A 15,198-nucleotide genomic window follows, 5' to 3' on the forward strand; every position below is an offset into this window, starting at 1 on the left:
CAATGTATTTTTCATTTGTATTCTTTTATACGTATAGTGTGTACAACTAATTAGAATTTTCATAAATAAAATATATTTGGTCAAAGCTTATTTATTGCGCTATTTTATTACTGCAAATGAAACAAGAATACTAGATTTTTATATCTATAAATAATATGAGATTTTGGTGATGGAATTTACAGAGTTTGGGTAAATAATAAGAGCTGTAATTTAAGCTTTTGTATTCATAAACAAAATATATTGATATATATAGTAGAATTGTATTAAATAATTACACACATCACATTTTTAATTGATGTGAAACGCGTTAATATATATTTCATACAAATAGAAGCAATGTTATTTTACAATGATTCAGTCTCAACTTTTCATTTTTAGTACTTAACAGGATTAGCTATTAATCATCATTTCTTTTAAACATTTCAATTTTTTTAACTAGCTCCTTATAATTGACATAAGAGTCTTCTAAGTTAATTGTTGGCTTCAGTCCTGGTTGAACCATTTCAATTATCAGCTCAATTTCTGGGCTGCAAAATTTTGGTTGAACGGTGAACTCTTTGATTAATTTCTTGATTTGTTCTTCGTCAGCGTGTTTAATGAATTTCTTTCCATGAAAATTTTCAGGCCAATAATAGATGACGTCTGGAATACCACAAGGAGATTTACAATTGTTTTGCTGTCTCACTCTGTGATTATTCCACTCTTTCATGGCCCTATCCAAGTCACATTGGATTAAATATCCAAAACAAAAACGAAGGCACTCTATGTGAATATTATTTGACGTATCAATTTCACCCAGTGCTTGCATTTTTTTAAAAAATCTTATATAAAATTCCGTCATGTGGTTGCGTAGTTACTTCCAGTATTTTTCGATTCTTTCATTTGCTGTACTTTTGCCTTTTAAAAAACTTTCGTACCCTGCTCTGCTGTCCTGGTCATGAAAACGTAGTGCTATCTGCATCAGCTCTATTAAAGTATTCTCTGTGCCCTTGTCGCTTCGAACAACACTTGGTACACACTTATGATTGAGTAATGAGTGCAGGTAGTAATAAGCAATAACTTCTGGATTGTTATTGGTTGAGGCCACATTCAACCAGATAACTTTTCGAGAGTATCCGTCAACGCAACCACTTATAGCAAAGCCAAATTTCTTCAATTTGTCATGGCCATCAACGTGCCATAAGTGGTTGGGTCCAGCAACACAATACTGCCTTCGTTTTAGCCTATATTTGGAACGTGCTTCTATTCCTTCTGGATCAATGATTCTTAGCAATTTTAAAACTGTGTCTCTTTTAACTGTGAACTGGTATTCGCTTTTTAATCTCAACCATACAGATCTATACCCCAAATTGAAGCCAGAAGTTCCTTGGATCTCGATCATAGCTTTTACAAGCAATTCCACTGGAGTCTCAACACAGTTTTTTCTTCTTAAGCCAAGATTTTTCAATGTCCTTTTTAGAGTAATTACTGAGATATGATAATTATGATTCACAGCCAGTAAATGGCATATCTCTTTGTAGGAGTATAACAGTTGAAAATATTTCACAATAACACTTTGTATGTTTACATTTTCATTTGTGGAGTCAGCATAAAATACTGTGTACTCCGTTATACTGGCTTTTAAAACAAACTTATTGTTTATGATGGGTACTATAATACACTTTTCTTTATCAATATATGTGAGTCCACTGATTTTCGGGTAATACACTTCTAATGTGGACAATGATATTTTATCATTTGACACTTCAAAGAAACGAGACGACTCGCCTTCTTTGATTTCGATTTCTCTTGTTATATCCATTTTTTTACCTTTAAAGAGCAAGAAAAAACCTTACTCTGTCGATGTTCACGTGTAAAAACCATAGAAAAAATAATATAGAGATTCCGCCCGCACGCTGCTAGCGAGCGCCGCAGTCATCAAAGCCACCACTCGCACATGCGGAGTCGCGTGATACCTACAGGCTTCCGTATCTGTCCGTGTGCGTACTCACACCAGTGCGCGCCGCGGTGTACGTGTGCGGCCGTACACCAGCATGCCCGTTCGGGACTTGGTGTTGCACCGGGCTGATTTGCCGCCCCGGTGTTTTACCTACTCGTGGCCGTAAGGATGCTATGACCCTTGTGACTGGGTCATTACACTATCTGGGTACACGGTATTTGATGATACGCTTGAGACAGATCGATTTTCGATAAGTATACCGCGTTTCTCAAGTTATCCAGTATCGAGTCCATGTGGTGCATGGGGTATGCATCTTTTCTCGTAATTTGATTAATTTTTCTAAAGTCTATACAAAACCGTATTTTACCGTTACTTTTCGGTACTATGACCGGACAGCTGCACCAGGGGCTATCGCTTTCTTCAATGATATCTTCTCGAATTAACCTGTCGACCTCCTCATGTGCTGCTTTAAGTAGCTTTTGTGCTATGCGTCTCGAATGTTTTCGTATTGGAGGATGTCCTTGTACGTCTATCATATGCGGTGTGATTTTCGCTGCTTTACATGTGTCGCTCGCTGGTGGTATCAATTTTTCGACAAGTTCTGACATTATTTCTTTTTCGGCTTCGTCCGGTGATTTTAATCCGCCGATTGCACCAACAGCTTGTATTACGAGTTTTGATTTATCTAATTTCGAATTAAACGGGTGTTTGATTCCAGCAGGTGTCCACCATTTCAATGTGTCGAAGCACGTCGTTATTTTTAAAGCCATGAGTAGATCGATGCCCATCACTATCTCATATTTGAGTGATTTCATTACTCCGAACGTCCAATCTATTTCCGAGTTCTCGATACTAATTGTCATGGTTAGCTTACCGTCGTCTGGCGTAATTTCACCTCTCGGTCCCTCCATGTAACACGATGATTTTTTGATTTTCGATTGTAGTAGTTTCGCTGGTTGTACACCGATCCAGCTAGAAACTGCTCCGGGGTCTAGTAACATATTGAATTTCTCTCCGCATAGTTTTACCTTTGCGTAAATGCGAGGGTCTCCTTTTCTTATTGGAAGTGCTGGTAGTATTTCCATTTCATTCGTCTTTTCCGATTTCGATTTACGAGTATTTCTATTTTGTTTTCGATGTTTGTCGAGTTCTTTATTTTTCGAACTATTTTTAGATGCTACTTGATTATCTATTTGTTTCGGTTGGATGAACTTATTTTTATTGGTGCTACTGTTATTGTTCGAGCTATGTTTATCAACTTTATCGGTTTTGATTTCATAGTGTGTTTTTGCTTCATTGTCTGTATAATCTGATTGGTAATTTAGGACCCATTTCGATTTACCTTCCGGGGTTGACTCGGTCCTTTTTATTTTTCCCCTCTTAGGTTTTCCGTCTTTCGATTTTTTACGAACTCTTTACAACTTTCTGTCGGGCAATTGTAAATACGAAAGCCTTTTGTTCGGCAGCGATAACAAACATCGCCGTCTTTGTTCGGACAAAACATCGCCCAATGATTGGATGCGTCGCCAATCCAGCAGTGGTCATTTCTCGTCGGCTTATTTCTTTCGTACGCCGGTGCTGCTGATTGCTGTGCTGGCTTCTGTTGTCGATTTTCCTTGCTCATCGTGTTGCCATTTTCTTTTATATTGTTATTTTTATACGATCTCGAGGCTTGGTTTTTATTATAATTTTTATTCGAAGGTTTATTGTGTTTCTACGGGCTTTTATTCTCGATCGCCGCTATCTCGTTCTTTTTCGTACTGTTATTGCTATTATTTTACTTACTCGCTTTCGGGACTAACGATCTTTCTGTCGGAGGTAGTTTATAATTTTGTTCTTTATCGATTAGTGATTCTTCTTCTTGGTCTACAAGTAGCAGTTCCTTGAAGTTATTGAATTGATTTCTTTTGATATTTTTCAAATATTTCGGGTGTAGATTCTCGTATGTTCAATCGAGTTGTTTTTTCTCACTCCATTGGGGCGATATTTTATTCATCAATAGTCTTATTTTTGCAATAAATGTTGCTAATTTCTCGTGCGGTCCTTGAGTTCTATTACGTATTTCGTCTTCCAATCTCATCTGGAAATTCGGTATACCGTATTGTAATCTAAGATCTTCAATGAATTTTTCGAATGTGTCCCATTGTGTATATAATGGTTCAGCCCATATCTCCGCGTCGCCTGTCAACGTCGACGGCATGAAACGTAGCAGGTCCTTATCTGCAATGTTTGTAAGGTATTGTACAGTTTTTAATTTTGCGATAAAACTTTCCGCATCATCCTTATCATTTCTTCCGAATTTCAAATCATATTCTCTAAGTAATTGTTGAGTTTTACAACTAATGTCAATTTGTTGTCGTTTTGCATTGTCGAAACTTGCGCTGTTATTGAATGAAGTTGAGGGTACCGCCGGTGTTATTGCTGGTAACGCGTTGTCCCGACATGTTTGGTTTATTTGTTCCACGAGAATATTATACTGTAAGTATAGATTGTTTAATTTCTCTTCTGCACTTACTTCTACCTCATTGGGATTGAATTGTTTTGCTAGTACACGGAAAAACTTTTGACCATGTTTCAGGCTCGAATACATAGAGATACATTCACGCTCTGAGTCGAGCACAATTCATGCTCAGTCCCGAGCGCGAAACGCCCTCGAGTTCTGTCGAGTGCGTATTATGATCGACGCTGAGCAGGATGTTACCCTTAACTCAATCTGGAAAGATATTCGCGCTTGAAGTCGATAACAGTTCATGCTCAGACCCGAGCACGAAATGCTCTCGGGTTCTGCCGATGCGAGCGAATTAATCCTGAATCATGAATTTGAAAGATTAATGTGTCTATATGCGTAACGCAGCACACAGAGTTAGCATGACAGAGCATAGGGGAAATATGTTGGATTCTTAATATCTTTTGAAAATGGTTGAAAACACCCATTTATAATTATATCATTCGAAAGCGAATAAGATTTTCTATAACATCTATAATCTTTTCATTTAATAAACTATCATTGGTTAAAATTTCGCTTTCATCTAAATTTTTTTTCATTTTCGCTACAGCCTGCTGAAGGGGGCTTAATATACTGTGTTTTATATTTGCATTGATTTATTTTAAAAAACAGTTTGTAAAACCAAAATGACAGTCATTACATAGTAATTCACTTGACTATAACACTTAATTCATTGTCAAATTGACCAAGTATTACATTGTGGACGGATGTTGCGAGAGTCACCACCCCATATAAATTTCTTATATTCAATATTTATTCATTTTTGTTAAATCTATTCAATAATTGTGACTGAGTGGCTCAAGACTGAGCGTAAATCGTATTCACCGCAACACTGAAACAAACTCAGCCGAACTCGAGCGTGATTTACGCTCAGCCTCGAGCGTCAATCGCGCTCAGTGCTGATGACGAAACGAGCTCAGCCGAACTCGAGCGTGATACATGCTCGAGCTCGAGCGTGAATCGCACTCAGTGCTGGTTATGAAACGAGCTCAGTAGAACTCGAGTGTGATTCGTTTTCAGCATTCGAGCGTAAAACATGGTCAAAAGTTTTTCCGTGAGGTCGAGCTGATGTTGGCTATCTCCTGATAAATTTAGTAAGTCATCTTGCGTTGTATTCATTGTCATGTTGAAATTAACGCTGCGCCTGTCATGTATTTTTGTCGAATTTGCGTCTGGCTTTTCTTTCGTATTTTGTTTCGGTGGGCTTCGTTTTTCTTCATCGTTGTCTGTCCACGGGACGCTATTTTTTCCATACGCTTTTCGAATTTGTCTGCGAACTAATCTGTCGACTAACGTCTCCTTATCCCCTTCGTCATTTACAGTAACTGTTCTTGCTATTCTCTGTAATTCATCTATTTCTTTCTCAACATATGTGGCATTTAAATCGTGAAAATCTTTTGCTGCTATTTCTTCCATACCTTTCGGCGCATTGATGCTTTCTACCGTCATCATTTTCGTTTTGTTTTGACTCTGGTATTCGTACCCGCTTGCTATGTGTTACAGTACTGTACTTCGCGACTATCTCTCGAGACTATCTATTAGTCCAGTCCAGTTAGATCTGACTCTATGTTAAAAGTGAAAAAATTCGCAACCGGCGTTTCTCACCGGGATTCGTTAGGGTTCGATGGTAGGAATGAAATGATAACAAATGCCACAGTTGAGTCAATTGGAATTTCAACAATTGAGCCCTTTGAAATTAGGAAAATCGGTTTTTCGGCTACAGATTGAAAACCGTACATTTTATGAAAAAAAGTTTCAAACAAAAGTTGTAGGTCCTTGCAAGACCTTCAATTTGACATATATAACATTGGAAATTGGTTCATTTGATTATTAAAAACGCCTCAATTGTCAATAACAACAAAAGGAACTTACAGACATCGCAAGAATATCTAAGTGGGCTCAAATCAAAGATAATTACTTCTACTTTTGTAAAATAACATATTTTTATAATAGATTACAAAATAAGAAGCAATTATCTTTCATTTGAGCCCACCTGGATATTCTTGCGATGTCTGTAAGTCCCTTTTGTTGTTATTGACAATTGAGGCGTTTTTAATAATCAAATGAACCGATTTCCAATGTTATATATGTCAAATTGAAGGTCTTGCAAGGACCTACAACTTTTGTTTGAAACTTTTTTTCATAAAATATACGGTTTTCAATCTGTAGCCGAAAACCCGATTTTCCTAATTTTAAAGGGCCCAATTGTTGAAATTCCAATCGACTCAACTGTGGCATTTGTTATTACTTCATTCCTACTATCGAACCCTAACTAATCCCGGTGAGAAACACTGGTTGCGAATTTTTTCACGTTCAAAACTAATTTGACTGGACTATATGTACAAGCTGCATCGACTTACGCGTCTTTGTATTTATCGAGTTTACGAGTGCTATGTTTCGAAATCTCTGTCCGGATCTTAAATTTTGCTTTTCACGTTTGGACCGAAAGTCGACATTGATGCTACGATTTTCAACCACGAGATGCTAATACGACCATGACTTTGTAAGGTTATTCGCTATTTACTTGTTTTTATTGTCGTAATTTCGAACACGTTGATATTCTTGGGAATTCTTTTCAATTTTATCGTTATTGTGTAAAAAAAAATTATATAGCAATTAGTTACCCATTAGTTACTCACACACTTACAGTATTTTTAATGAAAATAATAGTTATTTTAGATTATAGTATTTTATACTTATTGCTAAGGTGTAACTATCGAGCTGATTTTCGTTTTCGTATTTGTTGTCGATTTCTATCTTGGGTCGTCTCACCACGTTAAATGGGTGCCAATTTGTGAGGGATTTTGGTGGGAGGTTGAAATACATAATTATTCACACAATCAGTTAATAATTAAATAATAAAGAAAATGTATTATTGGCTCGAGAATATATCAAATACAAGTTGCTCGGGGCGCCACTGCATAAGAAGCATGCAGACTCAATTTTTATCCCAGGGAGCGAGTTCCAATGATTAATAATAAATAAATACTTCGCGATATGCGCAACGCGACAACTTGACAGTTTTTTTTTTTCTACTCCACCCCCTTCGGACACTCACCGGTATCCGCCGTTAGGCATTGCTTCGGTGAGGCAGGGGTTAGTTGAGCATTTCTGCTACTTCTGTTAGTCGTTGTTTTCCATACGTCCCCCATCCGTCGCATAATGATATGCGACGATTAGGGGTTCAGGGACTCATCTTTCTTTCTGCTTGGTGAACCTCCGATTCTGCACGATGCCATCGTCGATTGTCGTATCTCCTTCTTCAGAGCCGTCTACTGCGTGGTCACACATTGCTGGCATCTCCTCCTGAGTTGGACATCTTCTTTAGAACTCGCTGTCTAGTGCCATCTTGTGAGTGTGGTTCTCGCTTCCGGCGCTACCATCGCTCATCATCAGGTGAAAAATCAGGTGAATAGTCAGGTGAAAAGTCAGGTGATAAGTCATGCCAAATCATCAGGTGACTTTTTTTTTTAATTTTTTAAAAAAATCGTCGTTTTTAAAATATGAATATCAATTGAATGTTTTTAAACAATATAAATAATACAACAAAATTCCAGAATAACAAAGGATTAGATAAATAATATGATATTACTAATTATGTGAAAGAAACATACCTTATAAGATAAGTACAAATTTTTTATTAAACTTTAATAATGTAGTAAAATGGGAAGTTTACATAGAACAATATCCTTATTTAATACTAGACCTATGCAAATATTTACAATATCATTGGTTTCTATAGTAGTAACTGTTGTATTAATCTCTGTGATTCTTCGCAACATTGAGTATTTTCCTGAAATATAATTTTCAGTTTTGATTCGATAGCACTGGGTCAACTCAACATGCTTTTCTTCATCCACGATAAAATACAATAATTTTACATACGAATCATCACTTAAAATTGCGTACGAATTATTCGATCTTTGTTTCATTTGGAAGACTCGAATAAACATCTATTTTTAATCATTTTGTAATAAATGACTGAACTATCTGTAAGATGGAGAGATTCCTTTAATACATTTTTCACGGCCTTAGTACATCCGATATAAGTAGTTCCATTCGTATGACTGCATATCTTATTAAGCCTTGATTCAAGAGTCTCGTAGCAGAATTGAATCATTTGGTCACATGCATCTGGGATCAAACATTTTTCTATAATAGATAAACTATGGTTTCTATTTATATATCTAGCCACTTGATGACTAGCCCCACGAGCACATTTAATCGCATTTTAGTATGTGTCGGTTAGCTGATTCGAAAGCAAATGTTGAATTGCACGATACCGGGTCCCAATTGAATACTGTTCGACAAATGTGAAGTAAAATATGTGTATTGTAAGTCATACCTCTCGTTCCATGAACTTCAGTCATATCACTTACGAAAAGATGAAATAATTCATTAGCTTTATTAAGTTCAGCATACTTTATTTTTCCCTGTAAGATTATGTACAAGCCCTCTACGAAGAGAGCCCAGTGATGAAGCTTTCGATCGCTGATGACTGTTTGTAAAAGAGGAATACTATAAAATAAAATAAAATTTTCCCATTCTCGGGCTTTCTATTGGTTACGTTTAGATATTGGTCTCGTTAAACGTTGGATCTGATTTGGTACGGCCATACTTAAAATTTTTTCATCGAGAGATTCTATTACACAATCGCTTACATTTTTCATGAAATAATTTGTCAATCGTTTTGCCACTCCCTCCAAACAGCAGTGTAAATAATCAACGACAAATCAATCGATAATATTGAAAGATGAAAGACATATGAGTGGAGACGCGCGCTTTATTCCTAATTCTCCTCTCGAACTTAACATTATAGTTAATGTTTCTTCATGTGTTCTGTATCTAGGAACAGTTTCCAAGAACGGATATGTCATAAAGCCATCAGTTACACCAGGATGAACGCACCAATTGCATCCATAGTGTCCGTTAAACTGCTATAACCCTTGAACTGCTGCTCGAGCTGGAGCATCAACGCAACACGCAACGACGTATGGTTTAATCCATAAATTTTTATTTTTAATAGTGCAAATTATCCCTGTTCTAGTTATTTCATTGCACATATCCACAAACTTTTGTAGGTAAACAGACATTTTGGGGTTATTGTCATTTAACCAGAGCCCGCAGCATATAATGTTGTCTAATCTATGTTGTTTTGGTAATTCATTTATCGCATCAGATAAATTGGCCAAATAGATTTTATAGAGCTTTCAAATTTACATGCACCGTCTGTATTAAGCACTGTTGTTAAATATGCTTTTTTGTCGGGTAAGGGTAATTGGTTTCGAAATTCTATGTACATAGCTCCATCATAAATATCTTCAATTAACTCATCACGTCTAAATTCAGAGTTTATCATCTGGTCGTAATGTTCTTCGTGTGTTTCGATGAGGTCTTTGATCTGTTTTGAGGGGTTTATTCAAGTAAAGAAGTTTTCATTGCAAGATTGCTCGAGATTAACATCAGTATCGCAGAAGCTACATTTTTTTAATAAATCAGTTTCACCAAATTGACCCATATAAGAAGAGCAATTGTTACAAACTGCATGAAATTCAACACCTTCTTTAGGATTTAATTTTTTTTTCATGCATATACTGCTAGCCTGGCAGTACAGGACACTCAAACATTGCGTTTATTAGCTGATATAATTTGGTTGTGATTATTGACGGGAATTGATTCATTGTGCAGAATTTTAACACCATGAAAAAAAGTTGACCCCTATTAACAGATATTTTAGTTTCTATAGCTTCGGAGAACTCCTTAGAATTTATAAAATCGGATAAATTTTTAGGATTCCAAAACGTGGATTTTTTTCTCTTGTCATCATACCTTTGCTCATTTACGTTTGGTATACACTGGTCATCAGATTCAGGAGAATAATTCTGCAAATAATAAGAAAAGTCAAAAGAAATCTTACCACCAAGAAAATATATCTTAAGGAGGCTGTAGCGAAATTGAAAAAATCTTTAGACCGGAGTGAAGATAAGCCTAATTATTTGTCACTGCTTTAAACATAGGTAGTAAAGCAATTTGAAAATGTAATGATGAGGGTATAATTTGAGAGCAAATTCAAAATTATTTATAATTACAAATTTTCATTCTTGTATTAAAGGTTGAATAAAAATCGGGACAGGTGAAGTGCGCAGATTCCCTGTAGTATAATTTAGGTACAAAAATGAACTACAGTCTCATTCGAGTCCAGTATTCAAATCAAGATCCCCTACAAAGACTCAAGTCAGAGCTTGCTTCTTAAATGATTCTGGCAAAAATATCAAGGTCTAAAGAACTATCAAAGTCGGTCATCTTCCAAAAGTTGTGTAAGATCTTATGCAAATTATAATGTATTTTCTTGGGGTAGCGCGATAACTATAAATATTTTAATATATACTTGGATTTCTTCATTCCCAAGTAAAAAATATCATAGGGTTAGTTGTTTTTCTTTTTGAGTTCGAATTCAGAATGATAAAACATATGAAAATGATCAAATAATAATTGTTAATACAACAATAGATATTAGACAGTCTTATGTTTAACATAAACAATTAGATTTTTTTGAACGAGAATCATATCAAATTTAATAAAAATGTATAAAAAATAATTATCAGAAGTACTTTGAAGTTAAGACTTTATAATAAATACTTTATAAGTAAGAAACAATATTTAGAAGCATATGTTAGTAAAAATTTTTAGCTTTTTGGTTTTATTTTTTACTTTACTGAACATAACTACAATTATTGTCTTTTTTTGTGAAACTTCAAACCAGCCGAGGTTTCCAGACAGAAATTATAAATTTTTCCAGTTCCAGAAAATAAAACTAAACATTAAATGAGCTCTTTTGAAACTTAATAAAACGATTTAAAGTCTAGTTGTAAGTTTCAATACGTTGTTGTGTTTAAACGTTTATACTTTAATATATTCGATGTTTCAATTCAACGCAGCTGAAACTTTATTGTCTAAATTATTTTACTCAAAAAAGGATTAGCATTAACGAAAATTGTAAATATTATAAAAACTCATAAACTGTTATAAGTTCAAAATTCTACATTCATTTTTTCAAGATTTATAGATTAAATGTGGCTAAACAATAATGGAATGCTAAATTTATAATTAAAAGTTTTTTTTGGAATTATCATCATTTATATTTACAAGAATGTAAAAATAGTATTGTAAGTATTCACTGCAAAAATAGATATTGAAAAATATAAAAGATTAGTATCACTTATGGCTGCACAGAAAAATCGAGGAACGCGCTCGCGCTCGCTCTGGCAAGTATTCACATGTTATGTTGCCGAGCAGTAGCCGTGTTTTGTTTCCCGCGCTACCTACACTCAGAGTGCGGTAGCATAAAAACTCGCTTTCAGTGCAGTTAGTCATCCACTTAAACTTGGTTTTATTATCGAGCTCGACTTAATTATTCTTCTTTTCTTATCAACTATTATTCTTAGTTTACTATGAGAAAGTGTAGAGCCTGTGATAATGGGCATGAGCCCTCATAGCATAAATGTGTGATGTGTGAAAAATTTGTGCACATTATTGATGGATGCTCGATATCAATTAATCAAGAAGAAGGCTCGAGTGAAAAGAGATTGTGCATTGAATGCGATGAAAGTAAGTTGTTTTTAATTTTTAACTATTAGATTTATATGTCATAAACTTAAAAGATCTGTAATTGTTAGCTTGACAAACGTTGATGATTTTTCATTCTACCCAAGCGCCTATTTTTGATACAGTAGATATGTTCTTACGGATAGGTTTTTGCGGTGCAGGCAAGGTCTTTTTCTATATCGCAGAAATATTTTGTTGTTTTCAAATTTGCGCGCAGTGAACAACGCTATGTCTGTGTAGTATGGGGACTCGACTAGCGTCTGCCATTTTTGTATGCACATAGATATATAACGTATGCAATAGTAAGGTCAACGTGGGTATTTTTGCTCATGTCTCTATATTCGCTCAATAATTTAATATTAAAGATCTAATTTAACACAAAAATTTTTTTTTTCAATTGATCGTATTGAGCTGAGCATGTTTAACATAAATTTATTATTTAAATACTGGTATTAAGTTTTGATTTCATGTAAAAATTGAATTCAAAGTTGAGCGAAAATAGGGGCTTAGCTGAGCAAAAATACCCTCATTGACCTTACATCACGTCACTCGTGAGCGAAGTGGGTGACCAAAATTTTGCAAAAATTATACCAAAAAAATTAGAGTAAATTTCTTTTCGGTAGCTCCTATAGATTTCTCAGAATGTTGTAAAGTGTGAGGAAAAACGTGATTTTTCGAGGACCCGAAGCCGAATTACTGAATTTTCAGCTACAAAAACGCATCCCACAAAAACAGCTGTATCTAGAGGAAATTAAGGCCGTTTTAAAATCTGAATACGGCGTTGGAAAGGCGAGACAAAAACTGATTAAACAATGCATTCACATTTTTTCAATAGGTGATCTTGCTGAGCCGTTTTTTGAAGAAACAAATGCACTTTTCTCGATTTTTAGTCAATTTAATGTAAATCCACACCCGTGTTGTGGCACGGGTTTTTTTTCACCATATGAGCTGAAACTTGGTAGAGGTCATTTTTTTGGGGGTTTGAAACTTTTGAGGGGGCGTCCCGTCGATTCAAAAAAAAAAAAAATATTGTCAGTATTGTTAGCTTGCGTATTAATTTTTTATAAAATTAATAAAAATAATACTGCAGTGACTTTAAGTAAAATCCTTGTTATTTCTAGGTAAAAAAGAAAGGTTTGATGTGGATTTTTATTCAAGAGAAAAAAATGATGACAAGTCAATTAAAAGGAAAATGGAACATGATTAATTAGCGCAACGAAATTTGAAACCACAGTTGCAAGTTAAACAAAAGTTGGAAGAAAGTGCTCTCAATGATGATAATCCACAAAAGCCGTCTGTCAAAGATTATTTTAACTACGAGAAAATTGATGGCACTAAATATGGTTTATGTCTGCTATGTAGAAAAAATTCAGATGGAAATTTTAAATCAATGATAAAAATGACAAAAGGCAATACCAGTGGATTGAAGTCGCATTTACAACACCACCCCAAGAAAGAAGCTGATTCAATTTTTAAAGCCAAGTCATCTGAAAGTTCACAAAAACGAATCGATTCTATGATTAAAGTAAGATGCTCGCCTAAATTTTGTTACTAAAAATGCTTTTGTTTCATGGCTAATATAAAATTCATTTTTCTAGGTATACCAACTGTAGATCCCAACAGGATGGTGGTTACTTGGATGGCTGTCAAAAATTTGCCAAAAAATTTTTTTGACAACCACCCCAATGAAAATATTTTATAAGTTCTTAGGCAAGATTTTAAAAAGATCTTGATAAAATTGTAAGACTTCTAGTAGCAAGTTCTTGTATAAGATCTTGATAAAATAGTAAGACATCTGGTAGCAAGTTCTTGTATAAGATCTTGATAAAATAGTAAAACTTCATCACAATCATGAAATTCAAATTATATATAAAGTACTTTTTATTTCAAGTCTAGTAATGAAATCAAAAACTCTCCTAAGAATTTGCTACCTGAAGTCTTCCAGTTTTATCAAGATCTTATATAAGAACTTGCTACCAGATGTCTTAAAATTTTATCAAGATCTTTTTAAAATCTTGCCTAAGAACTTATAAAATATTTTCATTGGGGCAAGAGACTCAAAATTTCTTCGCATTCATTAATAAGCAAATGTCGTTTCCTCGACGTCCAGTGACATGATCACAGAAGAATTGAAGAAAATGCAAGAAAATTTAAAAGAAATATTAAATATGAATAATTCAAAATTCGCTTTTACCGTATATGCATGGTCATCGAAAGCCAGTAAATCGTATTACGGTATAACGATACATTTTATAGATAATCAACGATCACTTGCATTGGATTTTGTCGCTTCGAAAGGACGTCACACAGGCTTTGACATAGCCAACATTTTTCTAAATGTTGTGAAATTTTATAAAATTGAAAAAAAAATTATAGGAATTACTGTAGATAATGCCTCAGCAAACACAAAGTTTATTGAAGGACTGAAGAAGTTACTAGCTGATGTAGACAGTGATTTTGATATGGATGATCAGCATTTCCGATGTCTCTCTCATGTACTGAATTTAGGCGTGCAAAATACGCTAAAATTGATAGATATTCAATGCAATACCGATGATGATTGTGGTGAAAAAAATGAAATTGGAAACCGAGAAAACTCTATCTCAGAAAGTGATGAAGAAAAAGAAGATGATGAAGATATAGAATCAGAAGTCGGTTCAACGAGTAGTATAATAAAAAGGATAAGAAACTTACATAAAAAAATTAAAAGATCTGAAGTTATAAAACAATAAACTCATTTATTGTTGTGTCATTTTAAAAGTAGAATATATGATGCCAATAGTTGATTGTCGAACTCGTTGGAACAGCACTTATCATATTCTACAAGTAGCTTTACAGTTAAAAGATGCTCTGGTAATGTTGTGCGAAAATTCTAAACTGAGTCAATACTCTATTTCTCAAAAAGAGTGGGCTCGCATTCAATTCATAGTGGAATACTTGGGAAATTTTGAAACTGTTTATCGGCGTATTAGTGGGGAAACCCGCATAACATTGCCAGATGCTGCAACAGCATTTAATCTCTTATTAGATTATATCGAAAAGAAATCTTTTATTCTAAATGAAGAAGAAGAGTTTAATAAAGAGAATGAAAAACTTATCCACGCTTTCCAAGAGGGAAAAGTCAAGCTTTTGGCGCATTATATTAAAT

This window comes from Trichogramma pretiosum, unplaced genomic scaffold, assembly GCF_000599845.2.
Source record: "Trichogramma pretiosum strain Unisexual culture from Peru unplaced genomic scaffold, Tpre_2.0 scaffold12, whole genome shotgun sequence".
NCBI classification, from domain to species: Eukaryota; Metazoa; Arthropoda; class Insecta; order Hymenoptera; family Trichogrammatidae; genus Trichogramma; species Trichogramma pretiosum.